At 32.2% G+C, this 13,453-nt stretch overlaps 2 protein-coding genes across 4 annotated transcripts in view; one reads left to right on the plus strand and one right to left on the minus strand.

Moving 5' to 3' along the window:
• The window catches only part of LOC130442348 (myosin heavy chain 95F), a 48,417-nt gene extending 44,539 nt beyond the window's left edge, over nucleotides 1-3,878 (minus strand). For both annotated transcript variants that reach the window (XM_056776383.1, XM_056776380.1), the window contains exon 1: nucleotides 3,758-3,878. The gene's annotated coding sequence lies outside the window, so the exon portion shown is untranslated. The remainder of the gene's footprint in view (nucleotides 1-3,757) is intronic.
• Nucleotides 3,879-6,514: 2,636 nt separating this feature from the next.
• LOC130442349 (solute carrier family 35 member F3) overlaps nucleotides 6,515-13,453 on the plus strand; it is an 80,328-nt gene continuing 73,389 nt past the window's right edge. For both annotated transcript variants that reach the window (XM_056776385.1, XM_056776386.1), the window contains exon 1: nucleotides 6,515-6,663. The gene's annotated coding sequence lies outside the window, so the exon portion shown is untranslated. The remainder of the gene's footprint in view (nucleotides 6,664-13,453) is intronic.

The following is a 13,453-nucleotide window of genomic DNA, read 5'->3' on the forward strand; positions in this document are numbered from 1 at the left end:
AAAGCACTGTAGCGACTATAGACTTATAAGTCTTATGAGTCACACTATAAAAATATTCTTAAGAATCATCAACGCTAGAATCAGAAATAAGTGCGAAAGAGATCAAGACGAAACTCAATTCGGCTTCAGAAATGGGTTGGGAACACGAGAAGCACTTTTTGCACTGAATATATTACTACAATAATGTCGGGACCAACGGAAAGATGATTCAAAAACGATTCAAAGCGTGTCCAGTTTCAAATATCTTGGTTGCTACATTACTGAACAACTGGATCCCCATAAGGAAATAAAGTGTAGAATTGACTAAACATTTTTTTAAAATGGGATCACTCTTCTTTAATGATAATTTAAAACTTCATCTCCAGAAACGGAAAATCAAATGTTACAGATAGTCACTTCTCTTATATGGTATCTAAACATGGAGTTCAAAAATATCTACCATTAATAGCTTAGAGGCTTTTGAAATGTGGTTATACAGACATATGCTCAAGATACCGTGGACAACTATGCAAACAAACGATGCAGTCCTCAACAGAGCAAATGCGGTTCGTGAGTTAGTGGAGAACATTAAATACAGGAAAATAGCTTATTTGGGACATATAATGCGTGGTAGCCGGTTTAGTATCCTCCAGTTAATTATGATGGCTAAAGTCGAAGGTAGAAGAGAGATTGAAAGGAAACCTCTTGGCTGAAGAATATTAGAGAATGGAGAGGGATAAGAGAAGCAGGACAGTTATTTAGCTCAAGATAGGGAGAGTTTTACCATGCTGATCGCCAACGTGTAGGGGACTTGATACGGCACGGTAAGAAGAAGAGCATATTGTTTAAACAATATAATTAATTACGTCCCCTCTTTAAAAGGTTTCTGATTTTGATTAATAAATAAAAAAAACAAAAGCTGCTTTCGAGGACTTTCGAATATAGCCTGTTTTACGGCTTCATTGACTAAACTATATATACTTCCATTATTGGTTCATTGATAGTAAATAACATCATAGTGCCGAATCATGCTCTACGTTTTGTTTCCCCATGCCTCTTATATTTTGCTTTCCCTTCGGGGTTGATTTACACTCCAATAGATTGCAGTATAAAAAAAACTGTTACTTCTGTGCAATCGTATAAATATAGTTTGCTTAGTTATCTCAATAGTTGAATGTCAAGTTCAATAAATTAAGGAAATGCGGTCTAGCTCATAAATACGTCAGTGGGTCAATTAGTTACTCCTACTTAATCGCATGTTCAATTGCTGTATCTATTTATAGTCATAGAAATAACAAAATAATATTACGCAAGTAGGTAAGAAGATTGGATAAGGTTAGTATTAATTACATTAAAAATTCATTATCATATATAAATTAATAATAAAATTTAAACTGGATAATTTTTATTTCCAAGTAGTACCCGGCTCGGTATGAATGAAGTTTTATTATTATTTTTTATTAATTACTCATATTGATGCTTACTTACAAAACAGTTCCTCAAATACTGGCTATTTATAAGGTTTCAATTTGATATTAACAGATACACACAGTTAGATTTAATCTTGTTGTTGATATGGTCGGAAAAATTAGTTTTTTGAAGATTTGGCTCATAGTTTGCATTAATTCATTCATCAGAAAATATCAAAACGTGCACTTTTTATTCGATGAATAATGCCTAAGCCAGATGTTTGAAACTAATTTCTAGTTCTTGGCAACATTATACGTCTGTCTGCAATTGACATTGATGCCTATGTAAATATTACAACAATGTTATTGAACGATTATTAAATGAAACTAAACACAGCACCATTTGAAAAGTATTATTTTCTTTAATGAATTGAATGATAGATTTTTATCTACTACCTTTTGCATTTATACATTTAATTTTATTTTTTTACTTTCTCACCTTACGAAACTCCTCATTCGCTTTTTTTTTTCTCTTTTGGAGAAGGAAGAAGTCTTGAAAGTTATGATACAGACTGTTAATCAATGTAAGGCTTTCTAATAAACTATATCAAATATCAAATATGACGATTTTCCCACGCACGAACACGCGACGTATAATTGTCCATGCGCGAAACAAGGAAACTACAAGTTGATTCCGCAAACTTCCAACAACTGGCCTTGCGATTTATTTACGGTCATCGCAAAGGCCAGCCTCGCCGGAAATTGTAAACGTTTAAAATCGAATGGTAAATCCGTTGGAATTATCGGTATAGGCGCATGATCAAGACATCCTCTCCTTTGTATTTTCCCTTTATGTTGTTGCCTCAATGACTTTATTCATCAACTTTTCTTAGCCAGTCTTGTTCCATTACAGAGTCGAGATTGAATTATGTAACGCAGCATGATGACAACTGATCCTACTTTTAACTGCAAATTGTAAGGTAGTAATCCAGGCAATTCCTGTAAATTTAACTCCGCGGGATAATTGACTACGACATCCTGGTTTATAACGATGTCGATTAATTTGAAGGAAACCAACTGTCCCGGAAGAAAATTCTGAATGGTCGAGTTGAGATCCTCGAAATCTTTATTTTTCGCCTCCAATATTGCTCGTTTAGCCAGCCAATTATGGTTATTGAACTGTTGCGCTATATCTGGGAAAACACGCTGAATAAGCTTCTCTTTTGAATCTGTGATGTGACAGAAATCTGTGAATAATGTGATGAATCCGGTCGAGGTGTCTACTGCGACTATATTGTTTCAAATGTCTAACAACTGCCTCGCAAACACATTTGCCGTTTGCAAAAATACTCTCATTTTAGCAGTAAAGTATCACTATCACAAAAGATCAACAAAAAAAGAGCATATAGACTTGAAATGTCACTATTATAAAAGATCACCAAAATAGAGAAAGTTCTCGCGCACGTAGCGGCAATTATCACCAAGATAGAAGGATGCACTCTGTGTCTGATGTATAGATCGACATAGATAGAGGATGGATCGACATATTAGTTGGTTGTCAAATGTTAAATATTATAGTTGAGTTCAGAAATTAAATTTGTGAAAAAACATCAAGGAGAAACAAAATTGTTGTTTTTATTTAATTCCGAGTATTTTCATATTTATTCACCTTTTAAACCTTCTCTGGTTGGACTTCCACAAATAAGACAAATCGATCCAGCCGTTCTCGAGTTTTAGACTAACGAACATTTACTCTCATTTTTTTTAATGGACACACCAAACATCACGAGTAAATCCATTCACCGACAGAATTTTTTTATGGGGAGGTATATGGAAGAAATAATATCGTAATTGAGGTTAATGGACATAATTGAAATGAATTAATTATGAGAACCAAATAATTGTCTATTTCATTGCCATTTTTTTATTCATTTGACATATAATTTTGTCCAAGACAAAGGAAATTCTACTTATCACAAAAACATTATAAAACTATGACTCATAAAAAATTAGGTTTACTAATTTTTTATCATAAATCTTTCCGACGATTTATTATCCCCTTCAAAAGCTGAAAGTAAATAGAGGTGCAATAGGTGGAATATTATCCTGAAATTTCATTACAATATTTTAAAAAATAGGCCAATTAAAAAACACATATTCTTCAATTGAGAATTCCCTATCTCAGTATTCTCTAACGAAATTATTGTACAATCTATTTCACGTAGACTCAAGTATTAATCTGATATTTCCATTCAGTAATTAAGGTATTTAAATTTTTTATCCTAACCGGTTTTTTAACCTAACAATACTATTTTTGACCGAAACAGTGATACACAATATTATGTAATCAAATGTTTGAAGTTACGTACCCTAATATCCTGAATATATTTACTATTGTTATTAAGCGTTACTAATAACTATGATTTCACAGCTACACAACCACCTGTACAAGCACCTGAACCACGTATGGTTTGTTCTGTACATCAGCATTCAGCGCGCATGGTCTAGTCTCTAACAATTAGAGGCGGAAGAAAATATTTGGAAAAGAGCAGTTACGTTATTTGTAATAATCTCGAAAATAGTCTTGAATATAAGTTTCTCTTAACATGTATGAGCTGCTTATTTATATCTATTTCGGTTACTATTTTGTATTTTTACCTTAGATTTGCGGTTTGGCAGTGGATTTTCATTGTATCGTTTTTATTTTAAATGAAAATATTAATTGTTACGTTCACTTGCTTTTTTTACGAACCCATGCTTCTTTTTGTGAATATTCCTTCTTTTGTTTTTAAAAAGTCCTTTAAACCTGACATCTGTCTTTTGTAACGATTCAATTAGTAAAATTACTCAAACTAACATTTTAATGAGGACACTAAAAAACTTTTATTTAGAATTTTTCGTTGAATCTGGTTACCTAATGGAATAATATTTTTTTTAAATTCAATATAAAGGTTTCTATTTAGAAACATTGATAAAGTTAAAGTAATTTACCAGATAGAAATAGTTCAAAATACACAAAGTTAATACTGAACAATAAATATAAAAATAAATTATAACATTAACGCTGATACTGAAATATCTAGACTTGTATCTAAACTATTTACTGACGCTGCCAATAGCAACGAGATGCCGTTATAAAAATTGTGGATTTACAAATGTATTAAAATATAAATAAAAAATCTAAATCTTAATATTTGAACTATTAACGACAAAAAACTTTCTCTTTTCTTATGGCTCGATTCAAATTATTAGTGCTTTTCTCAAAAGAACCAACAGGCCATTTGAGTCACTCGCTTGCTTCCATCTAGAATCATGCTTTGAGGGTTTGATTAATATCAATTTCACAATATATTAAAATGTCATCTCCACAGTTTATCCTCTACATCTTTTACCTACTACATATTTATATCTAATACTGGAATTAATGCTATAGAAAAATTTGTTCTATACACTTAAAAAATGAACGTAAACATGTTTGGAACTTTGTACTACAATAAAATATTTGACAAACTTTGAAAAAGTTGTTCGAATGATTAATGAAAATTATTTACTGAGTAAGACTTCCCTTTCCATAATCCCTTGTTTCTCGGTGAGTATGTTGATGACTGAAATATAAATGCGGTATGTGACTTAACTTGTAAGCTTCGAGAGTATTATATACCAATAGATCTAGGATCGATTTGTATTCCGGGTAGTGCGAATTGTTTTTCCTTTATCGACTCTCTTAGTCTCCATTTCCCCATTTATCTAGCTAGCTCACAATGCAATTGTAATGTCTTAATAAAGAATTCGATGTCAATCGTTTTTAATTTTCACTAGTTTCATTCCGAAGCACAAAGTTAGTTTAAAAATGTGATATAGAAAGCACTCGACGCTTTTATAAAAATGACATTAATTTTCTCATCAGTACTTTATTTTTATGCCAAGAATTATCATAGAAGGGTTGATGGTTGCACCTCATTTTTATAAGTCTGGGACTGTGCGCTTGCGTAGTTCGCCTACTAGTCTTTTCATGTAAAAGATATAAGAAGAACTTCATTAATGCTGGCGAATCTAATCAAAAAAATCAGATATTTTGATCGAATTGCATTGTCGTGAGTCTTTGACAATTGTTCAAAATTGAATTGAATCTGATCCCTCAAACTATACCAAGATCGAGATCAAAACTAACCTAACCGCCACTGTCTAATAGTCGTTTTTAAATAACTGGAATCGTAAAAAATCCTTACCATCTCTATAGAGCTGCGTTCAAGCGTAACAGAACAGCTGTGTTTATATATACAGCAACAGTAGAACAGATAAATTTAGGGAGTTGAATTACATAGGTTCCGTTTGTAACTAAACAAACCATTTCAAAATGAGAATATTATTGATATACAATCGTAGAAATACACATATTTAGATTTTAAATAAACATTTCACCTACACTTTATATTTACAATAAACTATCCAATCTTTTTACGATAGAAATTGAGCGTTTTATTGATTTTTTCACTAATTCAGAAAAAATCTTGAAATGGAAATGGTGAGATTCTATTACCGGATATTATTTATTTATATTTCTTTCTGTGAGGTCTAGTTTGACACACCTCAACTGATTTAGATGAATTAAAGATAAAAATAAAGTAGACATGTCAAACATCCAAAATAACTTCAGGAGCGTGTACGGAAAATATTTTCTTAATTTAGTTTTTTATATGTAATTATAATATACTCTAATAATGTTAACATATTATACAAGTTTGATATTAATCTCCACATTGTGTAATAATTTATTGCACAACTTTCGCATTTTTTAAAGATAAAAGAATGAAATCAAAATATTGAGGTATTTAACAGTTAATTATCTTCTATTTGCCAACAAGTGTCAAAAATATACATAGTTGCTTTGGATATTATTAGGATAAGAGACTTTGAAGATATATTCGTCACAGAATAAATGCCTTTTGACGTTCTCCATAATATTTCTGTATAAAATTTTTATATATTTAAAATATTTTCCACCTCGTACACAAGCATTAGAATCCCTCAGCCACACCTATGTCACCCCCACCATCTAGTCTAATGCTACGGAGCAATCGCCAACTGTTTTTCTTTCAGTTTTTCCAACGAAAGAGCTGCTCAATCGCGTCTTGCCTATTGAAAACATCACTGGAGATATTTTCCACGCTTCTCCTTGCGTCGGTTACCGTGAAAATTGCATTTTTCGATACCTGAAAGGTCGATAAACCGTAATTTGTTTTCACATAGAAGAGCTGAGCCACCAGGCGATAGGGTAAGTTTCTGTTATTGTTTGATTCCCAGGATTGTCTGAGACGGAATATGTGAGTAAATTCAAAAGGGACTTAAAAAACGTTTAATTTCATTCATGTTGATGAATTCATTTTGTTGGGATTACATTTTAAAGATCCGAAATAACAATACTTATTGCATCTGTGATTACCTACATAAATAAAATTTTTCTGCAATCATAATTAATTTCTGTCATTAATATTACAGTGGTTTGTACTATCTTAATTCAAGACATAATATATACAACTACAATATTATTTAATAAGTGAAATTATGATTAATGCAATGAAAACAAAATAAAATAAATTTAAAATTATAAATATACCACAAGATTTTGGTTCAGTTATTCTGATTAGAAATAATCCAGTGATTTAAAATCGAAAGTATTATGCATTAGCAAGATAATTTGACGCTGTTTTTTCCTCACTTGAAGAAGCAAAAAATACGATGAAAGTATCTGCCGTCTTCAGCAGCGTTTCATTGTTGGAATGAAAATTTTAGATTGGAATTACTGAAGCATTCCCAGAACCCTCCTTGGTCTTACATTAAAGAATATATTTAAGAGTTTTATAGGATAACTGGCGTAGAAAGAAAATATACAATTTGAAATATTTGCATTAACATTTTATAACTATAGATTATCACTGGTCTAAATCCACCTCGTTGGTGTTCATTGAATATTAATTATCATGTTTTAGTCTCGAACTTATACATTATTCTCAACAATATAATGAAATATCTCGACTGCCACGAACAAAAATAGGCCTTTATATAGAAAGCAGACATTCCAACAAAAAATATTCATAATATAACATATTAGGACAGACTTCACGGTTTATATTAAATGGCAACTGTTGATTTAAATTAGGCAGGCTGTATTATTGCTCAGTATTTTTTATATATTGTGAAAATAAATTTAATATTATGGTTTTCGTTGCGAATAACCATAATTCTAGTTAATATTTGTAATATATCTGAATTTCAATGTACTCATTTTAATTTTTAGACTGGATTTTTAAAGTAATAATTTGAAAGACTAATGAAATACGTTTCCACGTCTACTAATGTTACTTTATTAAATGAGAATCGTTTTCCACACATGATTTTTTTTCGAAATATTAGACCGATCAGATGTCAAAAGAGTCAAAACTTACGAAAATATTAAATGTTACTTTTTGTTAGTACTTTAATAATGCTTTCTTGCCTGATTTCTGAACGGTAAGTCGTTTTTAACAGTTATTAAATGACGCAGAATCTTTTCATTCTTTCTATTCACTTATTCACTTCTGATGCCTTTTTATCTCTCTAGGTGTTTTTTGGAATTGAGTTTTTGCGTGGGCTCCTCTTTCCACAGCCATTCTTTCCCATTCTGACTCGTTTGTTTAATTTCATCATTTCTCGTGGTTTCCTTACCAAGTTATATTTTTTCTGTCCAGATCTTCCTCGGTCTTATTTGCTTGTTTTTGTAAGTTCATGTTTCATATATCTTCATCTTATTTTCTCATGCCTACGAGTAGCTCATTTCTCTGTTCTTCTTAGAAATCTCATATCTTCACTTTTTATTTTATTTTCTGTGCCTTTAACCATGTTTCTAAGACAAATTTTAAAATTTATATGGCCTCTTTTTTACATATTTTTGATCTATTTCTATTCATTTTGGTATTTCTTTTTTGAAATAGTGTCTTAATTTGGTTGAATAATTTTCCGGTTCGGGTTGCTCCATTCTTTTTGTTTCAGTCTTCCATTTCATGTTGATGTCTTGTCAAGGTATCTGATACTTTTTATTCTTCTAGGTTTATGCTTTCTAAAAGGTTCTAAATGCTATCAATATTACGAGTATTTAAGTGGAGAAAAGATTTTTGTTCAACAACTAACTACACCCAAAATACATTGAATTTAGAAAACTCGGAAATAATTCAACAGCAAAATTGATGCATTTTTAGCAGTTATTGGGAATATTAGATAGTATTTTATCATTAAACTTGATTGGTATTCACCTATCTATTACTTTAAGATTTCACCGTATATAAAAATTGTTTACCTACTACCAATATGTAATATCAAACTTTTCGATACTAATATGAGTTTCGTAATGAGATACTTTACCGCACTAGTGCGGTAAGTTACTTTACCGCACTAGTGGAATGAACTGCACCACTCTTCGAATCGCTTTTATTCTTTTTCGTATCTATTGCGGGATTTAGCGGGTACTAGGGTTTGTATTGCGTTATTTGCAGCAAGTTCTATATCAGAATCTACATTTTCATAGTCAGAACTCATGTCGATACAATTATACCAAACTGAAATTAACGCGTCAAAATTGATAGTTTGCAAAATAAATCAACAATGAGCGGAACGCTTGCTTGTTACATGATTCTAATATCTAATATTTTGAGTAAATAATTAACGTTATTGGTAGTAGGTAAAATAATGTACTATATTCGTATCGTAAATTCATATTACGATATTCAATGGGTTATACAAATTTCCCATATCATTTCGTAATTTGAATCTTTACAACACATATCGTAAGTATCTATTGTATAAATTACAAACATGATTGATCTAACGATTTTTTTTTATTAGCCTATTAGCTTAAAACCTACTATGAATTCGGAAGTAAAATACAAAATTTAAGTTTGTGCAAATATGTTATTTCGATAAATATTTAGATTACAATTTCTAATAAAAATATATATGAGGTGTTAAATTCTTCCAAAATAAAACGAATTGGCTGTATACTGAAGTATACTTGTTGATAATAAACTTGAATAATAATAGTATCATAACAACTAAATGTACACTTGAATCTCAACGTTTTTATAGGTTCTAATAAACAAACGAAAAAACATAATAATAATAAACAGACTCACTAAAAGAAAGATAAAAACCGAAGTTATTTTATTTTTTTAATAATGGTGGTATTAAAAGGAAGCTTCAATAAAAAAAACAGTAATTAAACGACGTGATTTAAACTTTTCGCTCCAAAATCCATTTGTAAGACTGTTGTTTAGATTAGAAACCTATTTAAAAATCGAACCTATTGGGTAGGCAACCATCTATGTAATCGACACTCGTTATTAGTCTCTCAGATTTCGATCCCATCGATCTCAATGTAATTTTCGACAATCCTCCCGCTTTCTACTTTCCTAATTCTATCCTATAAACTGTCACTTTCTCCCTTTTTGAACTTATATTTTTCATAGAAAACAAACGTTTCATTTCAACTCTCAACTTTTCTAGAAAACACGTTCGCTTTTCTTAAACTTAACAAACGTGTCTTGTAAAATATATCATCATTACATTCTTTTCTTCACTTTGCTCGGTTGTTTGTTTGTTTGTGAATGGATACGGAATCTCGTGACACAATTTTGATTAGAATTATAGTACTTATACGAGGATGATACGAAAAGTACCTGGCTCAACAATGAAAACATGAAAATTTTGGCTAAAAAATATATTTATTTTTCAACTTAGCTCCATAAACCTCTCCATAAACCATTCAATAAGTTCGATACAATTCATAATGAGAATCGTCAAGCTCCTCAAACCCATTATCCTCCGACATCACCTCTTCATTTTTGGATAATCTTTGACCACCGAGCCATTTTTCTAGTCTGGGAACAGAAAATAATGCGAGGGGATGAATCTGGCGAATAGGGTGCATAAGGTAGCAATTCAAACTGTAATTCATTAATTTTGGCCATTGCAATAACGGATGTGTGAGCTGGTGCATTGTCTTGATGAAACAACACTTTCTTATTAGCCAAATGCGGCCGTTTTTGCTTGATTTGTTCGCTCAAACGTTGCAATAAGTTTGCATGATACTCGCGTTGATAGTTTTTTTTTTCATCAAGATAGTCAATGAAAATTATCTTACACGTATCCCAGCCAATGACGCCATTGTTTTTATTGCTGTTTTGCTTCTAATGTGAAGTGATGAAGCCACCTTCCATCCATGATTATGAAACGGTGGAAAAATTCGGCTTTATTTCTTTGAAACATTTCCAAACACTCGATGGAAACATCTTCTTTTTATTCCATTGTGAGTAAACGCGGCAACCTTATTGCACACAGCTTTCTCATCCATATTTTCAGTGAATATTCGAGTATTGCACTTTTTTAAATGCCTAATATGTCTGCTAGCTCGCGCAATTGCAGTCGACGATCATCCTGTACCGCTTCGTGGATTTTCTTCAACATTTCTGGAGTCGTCACATCATGTGGTCGACCACTGCGATGCTGGTCTTTGTAGGTCGTACGGCCTCGTTAAAACTACCTATTATTTTACTGTTGATAACTGTTGATGACAAATTTTTTTTCAATTTTTACAAATTCACTGAAAACGTTTACTATTGATAGCTGCCAAACAAATTACTAAACAACACGGCATCTTCAAATTTGACGGTAATTTTCAAGCAACTACCGCCATGTCTAGATCAGGTCAGGTACTTCTGGGACCATCCTCGTAGTACTAAAATTCTTCTCAAAGTTAAAATAGTGAAAATGGATGTATTTATTGTTCTAATATTCTAATATTTAGCCACAATAATCAAACAATCAATTAAAATAGGGATAAGGATATTCATTCTAAAAAAACATAGTGATTTACCCTGATTTACAGTCAATTGAGAAACCAGTACTTCATAGATTCACAGCCCTCCACTTCGAGCAAAAACCCACACTTAACAATTAAAGGCAACCTGAACGAATTGGTTCAGTAAATTTGTCAAAAAAGCAATTAGATCTCTCAGGATCTCGATTAAAAGAATAAATCATCAAGCTAAAATGAGTTTCCAAATTTCTGGTCATACTTTTCTCAAAATGAAGACTACGTATTGTGATGTTATAAATTAGGTGATGGAGAATTTGAAGAACGATCAATTTCTCATTGGCGTTTATTTTGTGACGCTTCCAAAACTAGCTTAGAAGTAGTTTTACTACATAACGGCAATGCCTGCACATTTGGCTCGGCTACTAAAATGAAAAAAAAATATGTGAACATATAATCAAATATAGTAAATAATTTTTCAAATCTGTATTGATTTCAAAGTTATTGCCTATCATTCAGATTTCAATTGATTTATACCAAATTCAGCATAGAAAGGGATAGCTTAAGCCAGGACAGAAAAATGTGAAGTTTTAATAGTTCTTCCAATATCAATTGCAGAAGACAGTTATGCGAAGACCAATCAATATTTCATAAATACGCACGGCACTCCCCGTATAAAATTGGGTAAACTTCTAACAAACCGTTTGTCCACATGGACGCATTATAATAGTATACGCTGGAAGCAAAGACTTTATTAATATCTGCTAAAAAAATTAAAAACTGTGCAGCTGATTATCATGAAGATATGACAGCGGAGTTATTTGAAAAGCTTTTACCTAACATTCCAGTACAGTCAGTAATCGTTATGGAAAACGCATCCTACCAATCGCGGCAACTCCTTAACCAAGGCGCGCATTGAAATGGTGTGGTTGTGGTGAGGTATTGGAATGGTACGTGGCATAGCGATGGTGAACATTTGGCGTGGCGATGGAATAGCGGCGAAGTGGTATGAAAGTGATTTAATGCGCACTGCAGTGACAAACAACGTATGGTGTCACCGATTTATCAGTTCTGTCCAAAATGTACTCAGAGGATGAAGACGCTCTTTTATTTGCACAGCTTGCTAACCTAAATGCTAAAAATCAGGAGAGGAAGAAATAAGACTTTTTGGTTCATTTTGGCCCAGGTCCGCTCTTGCACATGGCTCATATGATAACCCTCCCGCGTATTGTCATACAGACAGGGATATTCCTCTACAAGGGGTACAAATTTTATGTTAAATTCTTAATACGTAAGTAAAATACGTAGTTGCAATGCAAAACCCACGTCGTCACCAGCTGCTTGCCAGTCGAAAATTAAACATGTTCGAGATAAGTGGCACCAGACTGGCATCACGCTACCTGAAAAATACCACGTCACCGCTACTCCGTTTTGAAGCACGCGTCTTCATTTGTTTACAAAGGCTTTACCGATTCCACCTGCCACTTGGTCACCACGCCACTGCCACGTTACTTGCTGATCACTTTAGTGCGCGCCTTGCTTTAAGATATCAAATAGTAGTAGTAACAAAACTCCAATTCTAGCATTTATGTCTGAAAAAAATATTTCTATTCCTGTCAGCGATCGTAAAAAAGGCCTAACAAACAAAGAATTGCTTTCTGTTATTAAAGTTCTAAAGTTAGAGAATATTTATTATATTGACAAGCTGTGCAAAGAACAAGGTCATACTCAAACTACCTCCTGACTATTGCAAATTTAACCCTATAGGAAAACGTAAAATCAGAATTACGAAAATATTTCTAGAACTGAGTAAGGAGATTGTAAAACTCGTGAAGAAAGTTCTATCAGCAGACAGCCAAGAGCTTTGGAAAAACTGTGTTGAACATGTTACCAAAGAAGAAGATAAATATGTGATACCCTTCATAATTCAATCAAATCTAGTTCAGACGATTCTGACTACCATTATCATTAATAAAGATACTTTGGAATTGTGTTTTTTTTCAGTTTTATTTGCAAAGAATTCATTTTCCTTTATGATTTTGGCTTTGAATTTTTTTCCAGAAAAAAACTAGTGGGGTACAAAAAGGGCTCAGTTCACGTCTGGTGCTCTGTTTAAACCAAACGTCCTTACAGACAGATACATTTTACTCGTCTATTTACGTTTTATAATTTAATATTCAGTTGTAGCAAGTTAACGAGGTATAATAATGATTTTTTTCCA

The sequence above is a fragment of the Diorhabda sublineata genome, chromosome 4 (genome assembly GCF_026230105.1).
Source record: "Diorhabda sublineata isolate icDioSubl1.1 chromosome 4, icDioSubl1.1, whole genome shotgun sequence".
NCBI lineage: Eukaryota > Metazoa > Arthropoda > Insecta > Coleoptera > Chrysomelidae > Diorhabda > Diorhabda sublineata.